Raw genomic sequence first — 22,453 nt, 5'->3', positions numbered from 1 at the left:
ATGCCCAGAGGGGCCGTGTCATTCCTCATAAACATTACCTGACTCATTCAGCTTTGTGCACTTGTCATAATCATTTGCCTCCGTTCAGGTCCTACACACTTGTATTCCTGCCATTGTTTTCTTTCTTTTGGATAAAGTAATGAATGAGATGAATGTAATTTAAATGCAGTCTATTGGGTATTGTCATTCAGTATTTTCTTATTACTGTAACAATTAGTGATGTTATGTTGTGCATACATTCTTTCAAAGCCATACAGCCTTTACTATATTATATATGCAAATTTGTAGGGGGCCTACTGAACTTTCTCACTGGAACTTTCTGCTTCTTAAAGAATGCAGTCAATAGTACTGGTTAACAACTGCTCTGAGTAAATCAATTACAACAAAGGAAACTTAGAAAGAATGTTATTTTAGTGTAAGCCTACTGAAAGAGCTGTATTCATATACATGCACTGAGATAATCGGCAATTTATCACACAATTGCTATGTTGTACTGCTAAGCAGGGAAAGACACAATGCACATGTTCTGAGCAGCCATAACTGACCCGTGTGTATAAACTGTATATACATATATATTTAAAAGTTGTATAATAAAGGTTTATAAAATATTCATACATGGTCATATTAATATGGTTACAAATGATTATGCATTGGAATGTCCAAGACTTCTTAGTGGTTGGTCAATTCTGGTCTCCGAGATCCTCATTGATGGTGCCAACTGTCCATATTGTGCAGGGACAATCATTAGGGAGCTACCTACATGTGTCAGTCCAGTCCTTAAACAATCATATTTTTCCATCCTGCCTAAACAAAATCAATAGCTTATTACTGGGCTTCAGGAGCCCAGCACTGACAGCTATGGGACCGCAAGTGATGCAATCTGCATCGCTCCCGGTCCCAAAGAATGTGGAGGGGATCGGCGAACGGAGGTTCATCCATCTCTTTCCCAGCTTCCCGCCGACACCAAAGAAGCGGTTTCTGGGCCCGTAGGAGGGGCAATGGAGCCCGGGAAACACGACGGGGGTGTCGGGCGGGGCACCCGCTCACCGACCCGTAGAAGCAATCTGGCGGCAGTTGAGCCCCCAGAATCACTTCTACTGTAAAGCCCACAGTCGGCTTTATAAGTTTAAGCAGAGTGCCAGTGGCGAGTCTGTTTAAACAGCCCCGATGCCAGTGACGTACACTGTATGTCGCTGGTCGTGAAGGGATTAAAGGGTTATTAAACCCTCGCGTGTTTTTGCATATATCTACTGCTAGCAAGCAGTAGATATATGCAAAAACATTTTTAAAAAAACCTTTTGAAACAGGTTTAAACTTACCTGTGTCTTCGCCGCATGCTCCCGTCCGAACATCTGAAGAGTCTCGGGCGGCCGTAAAGGATCTTGGGTCAGGCGCATGTGCACTTCAGATGTTCGGCCGGGAGACGAGCAGAGACACAAGGTACGGCTATGGAGCAGCGTGCACCCGCACAGACTCCGTGGGACATCAGAGAAAAGGAGGACAGAGGAGTCAGCGCTGGAGGGACAGCTGAAAACGACAGTAAGGAAGAAGATGATTGTATTAAGAGGCATGATTTAAGGTAAGTCCCTACACTAACATTGGGGGGAGGGAAAAAAGAATATCCTTTAATGTCACTTTAACCAATTCTTTTGTAAAGAAGTCCTTCCCATACTGATGGTGAAATCATCATTCTTCTATGTGCCCTTTTTATGGTGTGGTTACTACAACTAAACGAGACCCTCTATGCAAGATAAGGCCTTGAAAGTGATATATACAGCAGAAATACTATGATAATATTACATCAACAATAAGGGCAAAAGGGGCAGCACCCAGGGCCCACTAGTCCAGACGGCCATCAGAGGTCCCGCCTAGCAGCAGACACCACATTTCAGCTGTTATTACTTTTGTTAGCCAAACAAAGCTTCCTCTTGTTACTGGATCCTTGTCATGGCAACCAGCAGACTAGTCAGCAAGTGGCCAACTATCTCCTATAGGTCAAATCTAGTTTAATAATATATATTCATCTATTTCCTCCTATGCAGTTTCATTGTCACACGTCGGCTTGGACTATGAGGATGAGTGATTTTCAGTGGCTCCCAGCCTGCAGACGAAGTGGAGGCAGGGGGGCGGGGCAGAGGAGCCGCGGCCGGACTGAAGGAGAAAAGCCGACGGACCGCCGGGACAGCGAGCAGACGGACCAGGGGACCGAAGGCCGGGGCAGCGAGTGGACGGACCAGGGTACCGGAGGCCGGGACAGCAGCGGAGGTAAGGGGGCCAGTACACTGTACACTTACCACTATTTATTACATGTACCGGCAACTGTATGGGGTCGAACATTCGACCCCCATACACTTGCATTGAGTTTGATTTCGTATTCGAACATTTTGGCCATTCGAATGTTCGAATACTAACCGAACATGGGGGTGTTCGGCTCATCCCTATTCAGGGCAAAGTAACAGGTATTCTTTATCTTCTCCACTTTTCCCCACCACCTTGTTCACCAGCCAGAGCCCTTGGATATACATAGTGCGGAATCATATGACGTTTTCTCTCTCTCCTCCCCTATGTACTGCAGGTAGCTTGAATGACTACTTGCTAGGCCTGAGCACTGTCACATGGAGGCAGGAGAAAGGTCCTTAGCCCTATATAGGCTTTGACACAGCCCTTACACAGAGCTTTCTACTTGGTGCTCAGTTTTTATTAGATTAGTTATAATAAAACAATTAAGTTCATTATGACTATAGTTGTGTGGCTGCACTATGGGCTTAAAGGAAATAGCCACAATTAACCCCACAAATGTAATTCCTCCCCATCCACAGGACCTTTCTGTCTTATTAGAATTCAAAATCCTCACCTTCCAACACAGAAGCTACTGTATGCTGCCCGACAACTCAGCTATAAGGTTTCAATATAAGCATGAGCACTGGAGTCCTTCCCTTCAACTTAGAGTATGCACACTGCAGCCCCGTCAACTGTAATTGACTCATGTTGCACTGTGGTAAATTTAGTGCCTTATTCCCCTGCTGAGTGCAGCCCACCAGCACCAGCACCAGCCCCAGCAGGGCCACACATTGAAAATTGCTGGATTAAGGGTGAAGGTGAGCATAGGGCCAGGTGGGCTGCCCTCAGGGGTGGGCTGTAGTCATTAAAGGACAGCTTATACCAAAGGTACAGTTGTCCTTTAAATTTTCATTTTTCCTAACATGTTATATCGCTTTCCAAGGATAACTAAACCCAAGAACAAAGATTTAATGTATTGCAACATACAAGTCCTTAGAAGTGGTAGCTGCATTAGTGTTCTTTTTTCAATAAAATCTTAGGAAAGTACAGAAAATACCTGTTGTTCTTTCCAGAAATATAGTCCTGTTACAAATAATGTGTCTTCAATCCTTCTTCTGTAAACTACTAATCTCCTCTCCCAGCATGCAATGAAGATGAACAAAGCCAGACATGTTTGAAGTACAGCCTGGGTGACAACCATGACTCCATCCATAGATACAGTGAAGGAATGAGCTTAGCCCCCCGGAAACAGGAAGTCTGTTATTCACAGAATTAAAAACTTAAAATAAAGCTACAATATATTATTTGCTTTGTTTTTGGGTTTAGATACACTTTAGGGCTTGTTCACACCAAGTACGGAGCAGATGCAGAGCAGAGCAGTTACAGAACGGATCAAAAATGCATCCAATGTATTCCAATGGTATTTTGGGCTCTAGTTCACACCGCAGTGTTCAGTTCCAGAGCATGTGGAAAATCTGCAGCATGCCCAATTTTTTCTGCTCTGGAACGCACCAAAATGCATTCAAACGCATGCAAACGCCATGGAACGTGGCAAAAACGCGGCAAAACACACGCCACTGCATGTGCAGAAACGCATTCAGATCTGGTCCGCATTTGGTGTGAACAAGCCCTTAACTGTTAAAGTTAAATAAAGCTAGTCAAAAATATAATGTAGTCCCATTATGCATACATGCTTCCACCACAATACTATCTTTTTCAAATTAATCTATGTATAGACATGCATGCTCATATCAAAAATGTGTTTGGGCCAATCCATAACAATTTTTTTCTACAATAATTGGTGTTGCGAATTTTATATGAGCCATTTATGATAGTTTCACTGCAAAAAAAAGTTGTTTATAACCCAGATAGCTTGATTATTCCATCTACAGACCCGCTTTGAGTCAAAAGGAAATCACCTGATAGGCGACAAGCTTTAATGATTCATAAGTTAATTGTTGTTCCCTCTTTTCCATCTGGAATTCATTGAGAATATGTTATATTTAATGCATTTACTTTGATATTCCTTTCGGCACTTCATATTCTTTATTAGACCCACCATCTGTTCTTTTTACATACCTTAAGTTGTGTTTCAGTTTATGTTGAACTATGTTCAATCTGCTTGCTAGCACATGTTGAAGATATAACAATACATATGTCAGTTGTTTTGTCTGAATGCATTAATTGACTTTCATGGGTTTACGATTCCTAATTTTAAGTACCTCTGAGCTACATTTGTTTTTAAAGAAGAAGAACTGCGGCCTTTTAAAAAGAATAAAATTACACTAAAATAAGGCCAGCTTTTATGTACATTCCGTAACCAGTTGAGCAGTTCATTTGAAACTCAATATCTGATCTCTTTAAACATTTGTCTCTGTTTCTCCCCCTCTATTACACTACGTTGATTGAAAACACAGCTTACATGTACTCAGTGGTCACCTAAAAAGGATCCCTTTTTGCCTTTTGAACAGCCCCAGTTCTTTACATTATTTATTCAATGAGATGCTGAGCATGGTCCCCAAAGGATTATGATCCATACTCTGGAAATCCCATTTTACCTCATCCCACAGGTGCCCTATTGGAATCGGACCTGTGCAGAAAATTGGAGTCCACTAAAAGTGGACCTGAACTCAGAAAGTGAAGATACGCTATGTTATAGGGAACATCTAGATGTGTATAATGTGTTACCCAGAAAAATGTACCCTTTGTCTTGAATTTCTCCTGAAAATATCCATGTACTTCCTGGTATGTGAATGTGCCTAGACATTCCTGTACCTATAGCCTCATAGCTGTATATCTGCCGTGTGCTGAAGATTTCTAGTTTCATGAGATTTGGAGACATTATTATTGGATTGTTGGTGGTCCTGCTTCTACTTCATTCATTCTGTGGATATGTGCTTTGTGAAATTCTCCTGCTGCATCTTACATTTTTGCCCACCAGATATCAGATCACTAGTCATCAGGAGGACAGCTTTGACATGAGGAAACAAAGTCCTATTACCAACCATGATGGCTGCTACATCAGAAAAAAAAGGAAGCAGAACAAGTCATGGTAAGTCAGTAATGAGAAAAAGATCAGCTGCACAGAGCTCACAGGCAACACTGGTAACTAGTCTTTTGCCCTATGTTTGGATTGTTTGGGCACAGCTTCTGGAGTTTAGGTCAACTTGATGACACAGTTATGTGAGATGAGATGTGTTTCAGACATGGATTCCCCAGGTGAAACTAGCCACTGGAAAACAGACTAAGGCCAAAAAGGTTGCACATGGTATGCTGAGGCATATCAATAATGCTCAGTTGGTATTATGAAGCCTAATGTGTGCCAGGAAAATAATTTAACACCATTGCACCATTGGCAGCCTGAAATGGCCTATGAGATGGCCTAGATGGGAAGGATCCAAGGATTTGTGCTGTGTTTTTCTAATACTGACAGCTGTTCTGCCCTAAAACTAGCACAAAACAGACATTTCTTGTTTCACACAAGATGGTAAAATAGGAATGTAATTGACAGAATCTCTTAGTAACAACTTTAACATGCATGTATAGTCAAAGCTTTTGTTTTGTTTTGTAAAGAGTATGGAGGGGTTTGAAACCCTGTTAAATTGGAATTGCTATCTGTCTCTCTGCTAGGTAGATTACCTATTTTTTTGTCCTTGTGGCCAGTGTCTGTAGTACAGAATGGGAAATCCAAAACACCAGAACAAGAGGTGAGGGTACATCTTCCAAAGGGGACACCTGTTCCATTGACAGCTGTCTAAAAGGGTATTCCTCTTACACTATGAAGATTTCCTCTCGTGACCTGTTGCATCTCTGTGACAGGAAGTGTTGATCTGTTTGATAGGTGCAAACAATATCTATTTCAGAAATTCAGAGCTGTCCATTGCGCACATTTTGAGTGATCTCAAGGAGAGTAATTAGCCCTGCCGGTCCTTATCTTGGGACTCTAGAATGATTGGCCTTTATGTTGTGGAAATGGAAGAGTAGGTAGGTCTGAGCAGTTTAGCAAGAAAAAACTGGGCAGACCTGACACCATTCAGCCCACAAAAAAAGCATCTCTGGCACGTCAACAGGTCATTGTTCTGTACTTGTGGGGTCTTTAAATGGATAAGACATGGGCAAATGTGCATGCATTGAAGTGATATACTCCAAATATTTTGTCCTGACATACACTTTCCTATCAGACGCAAAATATGCTTGCCTAGCGCCAGAAACAGATGGCTTGATGCATGCAGTTCAACTATTTGCAATAAGAGATGCAAACCTTTTTTATTTTTATTGCTTCTTATTATTCAAGTGTTCTTCAAGTTAGCTCATCAAATGTATCATTTGGCAGTAAAGCTAGCTCTATCTCTAATATCAGCACAAAATATCCTAACAGTCTTTTACAAGAGGGGAAGTACTTATTCGTGGTTTATGTGTAGACACTTCGATCCCCACAAGACAAATACTCTTTTCCACATCTTTAGAGCTGAACTTTACCCTCCTCTAAACAGGGCATAATTTCACCTGCCAAGAATACTTTTATATATGTATAGAATTTAAAAAAACATAAAATCTTAGCACATATTTATGACAATGATAGTGCCATCAATGATAATAAATTAAACATCTCTGAGAAAAAACAGAAAAGGTGAAATACATGAATAGGTTAGATTTTGTATTACTTACTATTTGCATTTTCATCAGCACTGGGATCATTTTGAACTGCAGTAACCACTATTTGCATCTACACTGACAACTTGAAGCAAGCTCAAAGCAATTTAAAAAATAACAATAAAGTTTCAGGCACTAACATTCAGAGGCATACTTAAAGTGAATATGTCACAAGAAAAGTTGGCCGCTGTCAGAATGCAATAGAAACAGTGGGATTTGTTGATCAATGCTCATAAGCGTTGATGGAGGAATATGTTAAATTTTCTTTGTTCCGCCTGCAGGTTGAACAAAGAAAATATATACATGTATACCCAGTTTATGCAGGCATGGTCCACTGTCACCATCAGGGAATCCGCCCTGAGAATTGCCATGAAGCCACTGACAAATACTTACAGAGGCCAAGGTAAGTGGATTGGGGGCATGCATACTGGTTGCTGCAAAGCACGTAGTGTGTATGTGTCCATACAACAGAGTTGTGCTGCATTCAGACATACGGAGATTTACGGATCTGGATGCAGCACTAAAGAAACCATTATTAATTTGAACTTTCAGTTTTCCTTTTTTGGAGGAAGGGGGCCCAACTTTTGATCTTGTACACAGACCCACTGCAAACACCCCTGATCAGCATTGTCTGTAACTCATTAGTTTAAGTTTAATATAGAGAAACAAAGAGAAGTTGCAAATATTTTGATTTGAAAACTATTAACGTCACAGATACAGTAAATTGTTGCCACTTAATGACTTGCTAAAGAACGTTTGAGGAGACTTGAAGGTTTTACAAAGGAAAGAGAGAGATTTAACAGAAAAAAAGGTCTTGCAACATTATAAAAATGAAGATCTTTGTGTTCTAAGACTCTCCACCCACCTATATCCACAATGATATATCAGTAACTCCCCTTTCTCTAAATGTAAAGGTGTAGTCATAGCTATTCACAGGGACAGTCATCTTCCCTACAAGACCAATGCCTTGACCTGAATGGCAGATACGTATTTATTAAGGGTCTAATTGAAGGCCATTTGTTTACATTTGCTACGATTTATGCTCCGAACTCTCAATAACTCTTTTTTAGTACTGGTGAAATTAGCCATTTTTAAGGAGGGGCTCCTTGTTTTGGGATTACAGTTTTTACTCTAAGGTCCATATGACCTATTCCCAAATTGATCTGCTGTACATTGATCAAGTTCACCTGGATCCTATCACCCAGGTGACAATTGAACAGATCACAATTTTGGACCATGCTTCGGTTACTGTTAGAATGGATGTGCGGGGATCTGCTCAGGGAGTGAACATGGTGATTGAATAAAACCCTGTTAGATGACATGGTGACTGTGGCCTCCAATACTATTGAATCTTATTTCATCCTTAATGTGCCTGGAGAGGTGTCTGAGAAGGACATAAAGTCCTTCTCACAAAGACTTCAGGGTGGATTTGATCTTATGTGGAGCTCACCAGAAAAGAGCCAGACATATGGAGTTGAATAAGGTGCTGGAGGCACTGCAGAAATGACCCACAAGCATACTAGCCTCACTTCAGATGAGCAGACCCTTGACTCCCTACAACTTGATTTAACTTATTTATAGATACGCAGCTTCAGAGCTGTTTATGGTTCACATCCCATTGATATTATGAACAGGGTTATAAGTATGGTAAGATGTTAGCCAGGGCTTTTCGGAAACAGCAAGCCATGGCATATGTGCTGAAGCTTCGGACTGCATCTGGCAAGATGGTTCTTCATACTTCCAAAATTACGGCAGCCTTCTGGAAATATTATGAAACTTTGTACACCCTGCCTCCGGGAGACTCCCCGCTATCCCTAGAACAGAGGAGGTCCTTAGTCCCAGATTACCTTAAAGCTGCCAGCTGCCATTTTGACAGCATGGACAGGGTGGACTGGGTGTTTCTGGAGGAGACCCTTGTAGCACATGGGGTGGGACCTAACATGAGACACAGGATATCAGCGCTTTATGAAAACTCTGAGGCTCGTGTTAGAGTGAATGACTCTCTATCCTTCCCATATGCAATCAAATGAGGCAAGGTTATCCTCTGTCCCTTTTGCTCTTTGCTTTAACTTTGGAAACCTTTTTCCGTAAAATTCACGAGTAGTTTGGAGTATAAATTATCTGCCTATGCAGAAGACATCTTATTATTTGTCACCCAAACTTTGCTCTCCCTTCCTAACTTACTCTCAGGGTTGCAAGAATATGGCAAACTTTCCAACTTTTGAATAAATAACTCAGAAATGTTGTCCATAAAGTTATCTTCAGCTATGATATCTATCACCTTTGCGTGTGTCTCAAAACATTTTAGTAAGGGTGCACCAATTCCATTTTTACCAGATACCAATTACGATACCTTTTTTTTTTTGTGTGGCATCTCACCAGGGCTGTGTGCGATCTCAAGAGGGCTGTGCAATCTTACCAGGGTTGTGTGTGCCATCTTACCAGGGCTGTGTGGTCTCACAGGGACTGTGCGGTCAGGGCCGGATTTACTCTCTCTGCTGCCCCCGGGCCAGGTTCCTCAATGCACCCCCCTGTATGCAGGCTGCATACAATTTATCTTGATGACATCGCCAAGATCACTTGTACAAAGCAAGGGCTGCTTCCCCGCTGTACATTTAGCACTGCTTACTTCTAAGAGCACCAAATGCAGATTTTTTTTTAGCATCTCTATGACCGACCGCCACCACTGGAGTCTGGGGCTCTAAACAACTGCCCATTCTGCCTTTATTATAATCCACTATTACTGTCCATACACAGTACAATTGTAAAAATATTGGTGCAGCTGTGCATCAAGACCAACAGCCTATGAAAGACTTACTGTACCAGTTATTCCTAGCAAAACAGCTTTGCAGTGCCATAGCTACTGATCTCGAGTCAGAGGACAATCTTTGGACCTTGAACCCTCTTTCTTTACCGCCCCCCTTGTCCCTGCAATGCACAGTACATCCCAGAGACCCACAAATGCCTATTAAACAATAACACTTACAATAAAACAGAAGAAGTGCTGGTAGCATTGCAGAGCTGTGCAAGTATGTTACAAACTGATGCAGAGCTACTTCCCCATTATATCCCTGTCCTTGATACCAAATCACAGGACCAAGCACATGGAACAATTGAGGATATACTGCCAGCAGCTCTTCTATGTGTTATCTGCTTTCTTTATTAGAGATATTTTTGTAGGGGTGGTTGGTGGGGTCCCATGGAGCAAGAGCCCAGTCACAGATGTGACTGCAGTAACCCCTGTTTCTCCACCACTTCAGCATACCTTGAACAGAGCTGTACAGTCCTTGCTCAAGTGTCAACCAACAGTCTTGCTGGCAGGTAAAATAGTACAGACCTGAGACTGGGAAAACAGCTGGATTACTCTACCCCTGCTTAGTTGGCAGCATGACTACTGCTCAGGACAGCATTTGCCATAAAGTCTTTGGGCTTGACCATCAGGCATGGCATTCAGCCAGGGAACATTAACATCCACATTCCAGGACATGCGACACCGTGCACCAATGCAACAAGCAGTAGGGTCCCCTTACTAGAAACACTATCTTAATATATGCCATGTACCTCAGTACCCTACCTGGAGAGTTGCAGTGAATCCCTGCCCAGGCCACCATGCTAGGTGTTTCCACACTCCTGTCCATCACCTGCTGCTCTGTTTGAGGAAGTTAAGTTAGTTCACAAAAAAGGTAAGGGAAAAGGTGATACTTGCCCTAGAAGCCCTTGTTGGAAAACATGCCCTTATAGAAGGAGCGTGCCAACCTCGACAGGCAACTAGGCCCGGATTTACTCTCTCTTTTTGCTGCCCCAATGCCAGGTTCCTCAATGCGCCCCTGTATGAGGCTGCATACAAGTGATCTCGGCAACATCGCCAAGATCACTTGTACAAAACAAGCGGTGGCTTCCCAGCTGTACATTTAGCCCTGCTTGCCCAAAGCAGGGCTAAATGTAGAAAACAACTACCCGCCCAGTGCCACGGATGCATGTCCCAGGTGTTGAGATAGGAATTCCACACCCCTGCTGCCCCTCTATAGCTCCCACTATAGCTAATAGTAAGGCCGCATATATACCTCACAACTGTCCCTCATTTGGAGTGACTGTCCCTGTTTTGCAATCAAATCTCTTTGACCCTCTTTTCTCCTCGGTTTTCCCTCTTTTTGGACAAAAGTCTAGACCTAAAACTTTCACACAAACCTTTTTATTTTCACATTATTATTCTAAAAAGCCAGTATAAAAGAAACACAGTGTTTAGCTATATACAATGGGTGATATCATCCAGTGAGTGCATTACTTGGATCAACCAACCCCAACGTGTAATTCATGCAAGTTTGCTTTAGACAGACGAGTTGCCAACCCTGCGACTAAACTGATTCATTTCCAATCTTTCCTACAGAGGAGTTTACATCATAGACATACATTACTATATGAAGAATTATCTGCATTCGAGCCCTAACAATGTAATTGGGCCTGTTGCATTTAATGATTTAAAAGCATAATTAAAGCAGAGCTTTTAATAATGGGGTAAAGGGTATTTAGCACTTGGATTGTAATGCTCCTATCTAAGCCCCGTAATTCTGTAGGAGCGAAGTAACTGTGACAATGCTAATTACCTCTGGGCAAACTGAGTAATGCATCTAATAATATATTTATTCTAAATCAGTCCAGCGTTGCGTTGCTAATAGACCTAAATAAACTGATATCAACTAATATTATTAGTCCGAAAAGATCAGTGATCTTTACTGAAAATTTTTGCCAGTGATCTTTCCTGTGACATACTTACAAAAGGTACTATTGGAAAAGTAAAGATTAGAGTGACACTAAACTCAGCAGTTAAATCTTAAAAATGCATTTAGGTACCTTAACTATTAACATAAATGTAGCTCCATCAGTCTAACGTCCCGGAGATATCATGTTCTACACAGTGTATAGGATGTGAGGATGCTGAGGGACATTCCATTGCAGGCTCCAGCCGGTTTCCGAGGTTTAGGTGAGTATCTCTTTTTTTCCCCCTCCCTAGACAAAGACAAGCGCTTCAGTCAGCTAGTTTACAAGGGCCAATAAGGGGACTTTGGGGATAAACCAGCCCCTTACTATAAAAGGGTGGAGTCAAAGCAGCCATATTGACAATGTACATTTGCTGTGATAGGTAAACCACAGGGAGTGCTGCTAATAAAGTGCATAGGGAGAGATTAGTGTGGGGCTTATAGGCACTGGCAGGTCTGTAAAAGTAGATGTAAACCCTTACTAAATGTCATGTAGGTAGCAAAATCTATGTATTTTGGAGAATTTGGGGGTGGGGGGACGAAAGGGTTTTTACCTATTTTTTATCTTTTGTTACATCTTAATGCTACTAATGTCCTACAGCCTCTTTACAGTCTGTCCCTGTCCAATCATTATAGTGATACCAGGATGCATGTGTTTTTTCACAGGGCAATTATTGCTGGTTGAAATTGTTTTATTCAAAGGTCTGCCCCATCACCCAAAAACAAGTCACCTGGAAAGGCAAAGGCTTGCAGTTAAGGGTGCTGTCAGTCATTTTGGTGTCACCCCTCCAATAGTGGCACCCGGGTGCGGGCCACACCCCCCTTGTGACACCACTGGGTCTCTGCACTTAGATCCGAGGGAGATCAGCACACTTCCAACGGTTGCTGAAATCGGAAAGTCATGTGTATTATATCACTTTTGGTTTCAGTGTGTAGCTGGAGAAGAAAGATTACTGCTTCATCAGCTACTTTGTGGTCCCTAGGTGACATTAGGGGTCTAATAGACCCCCGATGTCTCCATAAAGAGGACCTAAGTAATATGTAGGTGTCTTCCTGCACTCCTTACCGGTATTGGATGTTCCTTGAAATCCTGGTGGGTGCTCATAGTTACCACGGATGGCGCTGTGAAGATATACAAGTTTGCAAAAGGATGTCACCAGCACACCATTTAAGTGAAATCAACAAAAGTCAATTTATTAATGGAGTTCCAGTACAATCACTTTTGGGGCCACACAGGGCCTCTTCATCAGGCTCAGAATGCCCTCAAAATATCATTCTGAGCCTGATGAAGGGGACCCTTTGCGGCCCCCGAGAGCAATTGTACTGGAATGAGAGTACTCCATTAATCAATGGTCTTTTGTTGATTTCACTTAAATGGGGTGCTGGTGACATTCTTTTGCACACAAAGAGGACCCATCACTTTATCTGTGGGGGATAATATGCCCGCTGTGTGATAGCAATATAGTTAAGTGTAAAAAAAATGACCTGGACAGGAAGGGGGGTTTAAACACCATGGTCCTCAAGTTGTTAAAAATGCAGCCACCGCCAGCCAGCACATCCTTGACACTAAGTAGTTCATTCAAATGAACACTTGCAAGCATTTTATTTACAGCCTTGCCATCCCTGCTTGTGTTTGCTTGACTGGGGCAGGGACAGCCTTATGAGGAAAAAACAACATTTATTAAAAATGTAAATAATATATAACAAAAAATAACAAAATGGTGATGGTGGGTGTGGAAATGTTAATGTGGGATATGCCAAAGCCACATTCTATTCAATGGGGGGTGTCATAGATGAGGTGGTTGGAAGGCAGCTGATGTTGGCACTGCATTTCTGCCAAATGAACACTGGCTGGCTGACCACCTAAAGTGGCTACAAACCCTGACGAAGGACCTCCTGGAAGTCAGGGAACTCCATGATGAGATGCACACAAGGTTAAGGACAGCGTCAGGCAAGGTACAAGTGTGATGAGCATATGCTTTGGGTGCTTGGGGAGGGACTGCTGGTCCCAAGGAGTCGGAGAATGTGGCCAGTGAAGAGGAGGGAGTATGGGTGACTGCCCTGTCACCATCGGGCAAGGCATGTTGCAGTACCACCAGCTTTAGAAGTGTGCCCCATGCTGCATCCTTCCCAGCCACTAGAAGACTGATCCAGTGTGATATGAAGGATATGTAGTGTCCCTGCCCATGCTTATTGAACCACGTGTCGCTGCTTCTGGTAGTGTCAACCAGCAACACAGACACTTTACGTTCCACATGCCGGTGCAGGATGGAGATGGCTTTCTGGGCAAAATAATGATGACTACCTACCTGTCACTGTGGTGTAGCACAGGCCAAAAACTTGTGGAAGGGACTCATTTTATGAGCTGGAATGGGAGCAGCTGCAAAGCCAGCAGTTTTGGCATGGGAGTGATTGGAGGACATTTATTTATTTCACTGCAGCAGCAGATACATTAAAATAGGCCTACACTGCAGGGCTCTGTGCACTACCTTTGGGGACAGCAGTGGTCTGTAGCTCTGTGACAGTGCCGCCAGATGGATTAGGATGGCTGCTCCATCCAGTCCTCGGCAAGCTGCCCCTCGACAAAATGCTTCCTCACTGTTGTTTTCCCTCTCCCTCAAAACGTTTCTCAACTCCAATCAGTGGCACCTACGGACAGTCTACCAGCTCATCATCCACCCTGACTGCTGTGTGGCTAAATCCTTCTCTCCCTCTATGGTCATGGTGCTATCTTCCTCATCATCAATATCTCAAAGAAGAAATCCTTGCACATGAACAAGATCATCCTCCTGCAGTCAGCGATCATAGAATCATATCATTCAGCCAACTCCCCATAGCCAGTTTCCAGGGCCTATTCCGGATTAAGAGACAACAAGAGGGAGGGGAAAAAAAGTGTGAATAAGAAGTAGACATGTGCACCAGCAAAAAATATGTTTAGTTTCGTTTTGATTCAGATTTTGCATTATTCCGTTTTTCGGATTCAGGTCCGAAATTAAATTCTTTTCGGAATTTGGATTTGGACGAAATTCGTTAGCGGTAGTCCGGTCAAAATGTTGTTTTTGGACGAAATTTCGTTGCAGCAAAATTTCCTACCAGGCCCTTTAGGTCTGGTAGGAATTTTAAGGGGGAACCGCTTAAAATTTGGCAACAAACTCTTTAAGATTAACTCCGTTACAAAAACTAGAGGCCACCACCTAAAATTGGTGGAAAACAAATTCCAGCACAAGGGACGAAGGGGGTTCTTCACGGTAAGAGCAGTTAGGGTCTGGAACTCACTGCCATCGGCAGTGATTTCAGCCTGGAGTATGGAATTGTTCAAAAAACTCTTGGATGATTTCCTGGGGTACAAGTACTCCTAAGAAAGAGATGATGCGTGGACCTATATGGGTTGGACTTGATGGACTTATGTCTTTATTCAACCCCAAATACTATGTAACTATGTAACCCCAGCCCCAAAAAAACATTCCTACCAGGCCCATGATCCGAGCACTGGCCCGGCAGGGCAGGAAAGGGGGGGGGGCGATCGAGCGATCGTCCTTTTGCGGCGAGTTTCCGTTGGGATTGGACGGGACTTTTTTTTATTTCGGCAGGTCGGCGGGGGTCGTGCATCGTGATTGACGCTGGATTACATCGATGGAGCCATTTTTTTTTTATATTAAAGAAAAAGTCAAAAATTGCCTTTTTTTTTTCAATTAAAAGGATTTTATCAAAAGTCTGGACTTTTTACTAACTATTTGATTTAACCCTTTAGTGAATGGGTAGGTGTACAAGTACCCCTTACTCATTCACATGGGGGGCGGCATCTGGGCTCCCCTTATTTAAAGGGGTACCCAGATGCAAATAAGCCCCCTTGCCCGCAGACCCCCACAACCACCGGGTCAGGGTTGTGGGGAAGATGCCCTTGTCCCCACCTCCCAATGCCGAGAGCACGTGGCCTGGTAAGGCGCAGGGAGGGGAGGGTGCTCAATCGCTCCCCCCCCTTTCCTGCCCTGCTGGACCAGTGCTTTTTACGGGGGGGGGGGGGGTCCCTCCTAACATTCCTACCAGATCTGAAGGGTTTGGTATGAATTGGGGGAGGGAGCCTCATGCTTTTTTTTTCTTCTTCTGCAGACGGTAAAAAACAGAAAAAAAACAAACACATTCTAATGTCATTTTGCTGCAACTCCAAAAAATGAAATTTCGACCGGACTACCGCTAACGAATTTCGAGAAATCGGGAATTCGGATTCGTTTGCATTCATTTTAGCTGTAATTCGGAATTCGTATACATCCGAATCTCCGAAATTTTTTTCAGAATGAATCGCACATGCCTAATAAGAAGCACCTGCAGCCAATAGGCTGTCTGGGGCTGGGAGGAGAAAGAAGAGGAAGGCATTGTCAACCACTCAACTACCTCCTTGCATGTACTCTGAGATGGAAGAGGTATGTGTGGAAGTATATGGTGGAAGTATGTGGTGATGTGCTGCAAACAAAGGACAACTTTGCCTGTAACAGCAACAAGTGTGGCCAGATTCATTAATATGTGTACATCAGCAAAGTCACCAGCACACCAACGGATGATGTCCAAAATAAAGTGTTTGTACACAAAATTGCGAACCACCACATGAACTAGGACACCACACCCCTAAGTATACAGAATACAAAAACAAAAATAGAGAAATGGGGCTTTAAAATTCCCAATGGATCCAAAAAGTATCCTGATAGATCATATACTATATCCATTTAAATCCCATAAATGCATAAACGCAAGTTCACTATAAATCAAACATCCACAGTTGCTTCAGCACCCACGTTTCAGCACAAGGGGCATTCGGTAAGGAGTGGCACAGTTATCTACAGTTACAGATGAATTAATATACACCTCCCCACCCTGGGCCGTAAGATTTATCACTGAATTTTTGCTACTGCTTGTCCTTCCCCTGAATGTCCTCCTTCCCTTCACTGCTGCCTGTCCTTCCCCTGAATTTTCTCCTTCCCTTCACTGCTGCCTGTCCTTCCCCCGAATTTCCTCCTTCCCTGTGCTGCTGTCCTGTCCTTCCCCTGAATTTCCTCCTTCCCTTCAGTGCTGCCTGTCCTTCCCCTGAATGTCCTCCTTCCCTTCAGTGCTGCCTGTCCTTCCCCTGAATGTCCTCCTTCCCTTCAGTGCTGCCTGTCCTTCCCCTGAATGTCCTCCTTCCCTTCAGTGCTGCCTGTCCTTCCCCTGAATGTCCTCCTTCCCTTCAGTGCTGCCTGTCCTTCCCCTGAATGTCCTCCTTCCCTTCAGTGCTGCCTGTCCTTCCCCTGAATGTCCTCCTTCCCTTCAGTGCTGCCTGTCCTTCCCCTGAATGTCCTCCTTCCCTTCAGTGCTGCCTGTCCTTCCCCTGAATGTCCTCCTTCCCTTCAGTGCTGCCTGTCCTTCCCCTGAATGTCCTCCTTCCCTTCAGTGCTGCCTGTCCTTCCCCTGAATGTCCTCCTTCCCTTCAGTGCTGCCTGTCCTTCCCCTGAATGTCCTCCTTCCCTTCAGTGCTGCCTGTCCTTCCCCTGAATGTCCTCCTTCCCTTCAGTGCTGCCTGTCCTTCCCCTGAATGTCCTCCTTCCCTTCAGTGCTGCCTGTCCTTCCCCTGAATGTCCTCCTTCCCTTCAGTGCTGCCTGTCCTTCCCCTGAATGTCCTCCTTCCCTTCAGTGCTGCCTGTCCTTCCCCTGAATGTCCTCCTTCCCTTCAGTGCTGCCTGTCCTTCCCCTGAATGTCCTCCTTCCCTTCAGTGCTGCCTGTCCTTCCCCTGAATGTCCTCCTTCCCTTCAGTGCTGCCTGTCCTTCCCCTGAATGTCCTCCTTCCCTTCAGTGCTGCCTGTCCTTCCCCTGAATGTCCTCCTTCCCTTCAGTGCTGCCTGTCCTTCCCCTGAATGTCCTCCTTCCCTTCAGTGCTGCCTGTCCTTCCCCTGAATGTCCTCCTTCCCTTCAGTGCTGCCTGTCCTTCCCCTGAATGTCCTCCTTCCCTTCAGTGCTGCCTGTCCTTCCCCTGAATGTCCTCCTTCCCTTCAGTGCTGCCTGTCCTTCCCCTGAATGTCCTCCTTCCCTTCAGTGCTGCCTGTCCTTCCCCTGAATGTCCTCCTTCCCTTCAGTGCTGCCTGTCCTTCCCCTGAATGTCCTCCTTCCCTTCAGTGCTGCCTGTCCTTCCCCTGAATGTCCTCCTTCCCTTCAGTGCTGCCTGTCCTTCCCCTGAATGTCCTCCTTCCCTTCAGTGCTGCCTGTCCTTCCCCTGAATGTCCTCCTTCCCTTCAGTGCTGCCTGTCCTTCCCCTGAATGTCCTCCTTCCCTTCAGTGCTGCCTGTCCTTCCCCTGAATGTCCTCCTTCCCTTCAGTGCTGCCTGTCCTTCCCCTGAATGTCCTCCTTCCCTTCAGTGCTGCCTGTCCTTCCCCTGAATGTCCTCCTTCCCTTCAGTGCTGCCTGTCCTTCCCCTGAATGTCCTCCTTCCCTTCAGTGCTGCCTGTCCTTCCCCTGAATGTCCTCCTTCCCTTCAGTGCTGCCTGTCCTTCCCCTGAATGTCCTCCTTCCCTTCAGTGCTGCCTGTCCTTCCCCTGAATGTCCTCCTTCCCTTCAGTGCTGCCTGTCCTTCCCCTGAATGTCCTCCTTCCCTTCACTGCTGCCTGACCTTCCCCTGAATTTTCTCCTTCCCTTCACTGCTGCCTGTCCTTTCCCTGAATTTTCTCCTTCCCTTCGCTGCTGCCTGTCTTTCCCCTGAATTTCCTCCTTCCCTTCGCTGCTGCCTGTCTTTCCCCTGAATTTCCTCCTTCCCTTCGCTGCTGCCTGTCTTTCCCCTGAATTTCCTCCTTCCCTTCGCTGCTGCCTGTCTTTCCCCTGAATTTCCACTTTCCCTTCACTGCTGCCTGTCATTCCCCTGAATTTTCACCTTCCCTTCACAGCCGCCTGACCTTCTTTCCCATGAATTTCCTCCTTCCCTTCAGTGCTGCCTGTCCTTCCCCTGAATTTCCTCCTTCCCTTTGCTGCTGCCTGTCCTTCCCCTGTGTTGTGGAGACCATAGGCTTTCCCTCTGCAGCTATGCCTCCATTGCCCTGACCATAAGGAAAGAAATGAATAGTAAAAAAAACCAAAACAAACTGGCTGCTAAATGCACACATAGCGTTTGTGGTGCGGCTGCAGCTACTACTATAGCTGGAATGCGCAGAATCCATCCAGAATATCGCACTTGGACTTTTTTGCATGACACGCATTTTTGTTCCCGCGCAGACGTTGCACAGGTGTGACCCCGATACATTGGAATGTATTGGATTTTATGTGTAGTGTGTTTCTGCGTGAACGGAGCCTAAGAGGAAAACGATTACACTGGCAAAGAAGAGGAACGGCACATGTGTTTGGCTTCTGCTGTGTGGAACCCAATTATCAATACCAAAGAAATACAGACAAAGGAAAATAACAGAAGTATAAAAGAAGAAATTGCAGCTGAGAATCTGCCACTCCCCGGAAATGTCCATTAGAGTATATGGGGAGGGGCTGTAGTGCAAAAAGCTTGGACAAAGTGTGTGTGTGTGTGGGGGGGCTCAGACAGCTGCACATGGGCGTGGTTCAGGGGCGTCCTGAGGCTGGGTGACACCCGGAACAAAGACCCGGTGACACCCCGCCGTGACGTCATCGCACATGCCGCGTGTGCATGATGACGTCAGCGCGCATGCGCGGTCTTCTTATTCACGCCTATCGGCGGCCATCTTGGTGATGGATGCTGACAGAGAGGAGGGGACATTCACCCAGCAGGATGAGGAATGCCGCCGGGTCCCCTCCTCTCTCCTGACACTCGGGTTCTCGGTTCGTGACCGTGTGTCATAGGGGGTGACAACAAAATCACTGACAGTCATTTTGGTATAACCCCTCAAATGGTGGTGACAGCACCCCCCGCGTGACGCCACTGGCATGGTTGTAGTATAGTACAGCTTTATTGGAAACCGTCATCTGGTGCTGCTCTGTCCAGCCGATGTGTAATGATTTTTGCCTAACGACTCTCGGAAAATATACTCTAATTTTCCTTCCAAGATACAATCAGAATACATAGAAATACATTGTACACAATCAGTGTACGGTCAATATACATAGAGGTACATTGTATGTAATCAGTTTATGGTCAGTATACATAGAAGAACGTTGTATATAATCAGTGTACAATCAGTATACATAGAAGAACATTGTATATAATCAGTGTACAGTCAGGATAAGTAGAAGTACATTGTATATAATCAGTGTACGGTCAGTATACATAGACGTGCATTGTACACAATCAGTATACGGTCAATATACATAGAAATACATTGTATATAATCAGTGTACAGTCAGTATACATAGAAGTACATTGCATACAATCAGTGTACAGTCAGTATACACAGAAGTACATTGAATATGATCAGTGTACAGTCAGTATACACAGAAATACATTGTATACAATCAGTATATGTCAGTATACATAGAAGAACGTTGTATACAGTCAGTACATAGCACACAATAAGTGCTTGGTCAGTATACACAGAAGTACATTGTATACAATCAGTGCTCCGTCAGTATACATAGAAGTACATTGTATCTAATCAGTATATGTCAGTATACATAGAAGTATATTGTTTACAATCAGTGCTCAGTCAGTATACACAGAAGTACATAGGACACAATCAGTGCTCGGTCAGTATACACAGAAGTACATTGTATATAATCAGTATATGTCAGTATACATAGAAGTATATTGTATACAATCAATGCTCGGTCAGTATACATAGAAGTACATTGTATTCAGTCAGTGCTCGGTCAGTATACACAGAAGTACATTGTATATAATCAGTATATGTCAGAATACATAGAAGTATATTGTATACAATCAGTGCTCGGTCAGTATACATAGAAGTACATTGTATCTAATCAGTATATGTCAGTATACATAGAAGTACATTGTATAAAATCAGTACATAGGACACAATCAGTGCTCGGTCAGTATACACAGAAGTACATTGTATATAATCAGTATATGTCAGAATACATAGAAGTATATTGTATACAATCAGTGCTCGGTCAGTATACATAGAAGTACATTGTATCTAATCAGTATATGTCAGCATATATAGAAATACATTGTAAACAATCAGTACATAGGACACAATCAGTGCTCGGTCAGTATACACAGAAGTATATTGTATAGAGTCAGTATATGTCAGTATACATAGAAGTACATTGTATAGAGTCAGTATATGTCAGTATACATAGAAGTACATTGTATAGAGTCAGTACGTAGGACACAATCAGTGCTCGGTCAGTATACACAGAACCAATGTGCCACCGGGGTCCGTCACATTGGTGGCAAGCAGTGGGATGCTCTTCCTTGCCTAAGGAGACCTTCAAACCAACCCCCGGGACCAAGTTTTCTGCTGACATAGGAGAAGAGCCACAGTTGCCTACGGCCATGGAAGCGCTGGCCCAGCTGGACAATCCTGGTTCTGCCAAGGATATGCTGGGAAGGAGAGACGCTTTGCGCCGGGAGATCTGAAGGCGAAGCAGAGACACCGGCACTCCAAATTTGCAAAATACGTCTATTTATTGACGTGCAGCGTGGTAAAAAAACAACGAACGTTTCGGGGTCACAACGGATCCCCTTCATCAGGGAGATCTGGAGGGAGGCTCTGCAATTGTCCTCCGGCAAGGCCCTCCCTCCATCCAAGGAACGATACTGGCTGCAATGGGACTTGCGTGTGCCGTTCCTGGGAGAGCAGCCCCGGGAGGAATGGCTGTCGGAGATGGATTGGCTGCTCCAAACGGAACTGATGCTGGGTGATGGGTATCAGGCACTGCAGCGGTATGTCACCCAGTTGTGTCCATGGCTGGAGAACAATGATCCCACAGAGGGCTATGACTTCGGCGGCCCGGGACTTATATTTGAGGCGCTCCAGGAGGATCCACAATTTGGGAGTGCACAGGCGTGGAGGTGGGAGGACATACGTGATTTTAGGGAGTTGGAAATCCCCATTGAACTCGGATTGAGGGCTGATTTGGACTTTTTAATTACTCAAGAATGGGAGCTGGAACAGGCATACAAAAGACTGTTCGACATTGCTCAACAGCATGCCCCAGCAACCACAGATGCAGTGGAACTACTAGTCCCAGGTGAAGAGCTGGCAAAAGAGTGCCAGGGAGAAGAGGTAGTCAACCTCTCTCCCCAGTGGCAGATCAGCAGTCCGGCAACAAATTGGGATACAGGAAACTGAGGTGGTCGTCCTTCCCCCCCAGCAGCAGAGGCAGGATGTCCTTTGGATGGAATATGTGGACTTATGCGGCCCGACAAATGCAGGTCCAGACCAGTTGGGGGACTGGGACCTAATTAGACTACCTTTGGTGGGGAAGAAATGTCATGGAACCCACCGTGACCTGGGCTCCTGGAGGGGGCTGGCTGCCAGCCTCCTTCCCAGCGACTACGGACCTAGGATTTTGGAGACCCCCCTTGTTTGGTTGAACCGGGTGTCCGGTGCCAATGGACGGCTGTTGCGGTGGAGCCTGGCCCTATAGGACACAATTAGTGCTCGGTCAGTATACACAGAAGTACATTGTATACAATCAGTATACATAGAAGTACATTGTATACAGTGGCGGACTGACAATATATGGGGCCCCCGGGCAATAAGAGATTATGGGGCCCCCTTGGGCTTCGCCCATATAAAATCCACCCAATGCATTATTACAAATAATTTCATTCATCTAGCTGTGGTAAAACTACAAATCCCATCATGCATCTGGCTG

Source organism: Nanorana parkeri, unplaced genomic scaffold, assembly GCF_000935625.1.
Source record: "Nanorana parkeri isolate BGI_ZX_2015 unplaced genomic scaffold, ASM93562v1 scaffold35, whole genome shotgun sequence".
In the NCBI taxonomy this organism is placed as follows: domain Eukaryota; kingdom Metazoa; phylum Chordata; class Amphibia; order Anura; family Dicroglossidae; genus Nanorana; species Nanorana parkeri.
The sequence above is the reverse complement of the archived record's forward strand: the minus strand, read 5'-3'. Positions refer to the sequence as shown.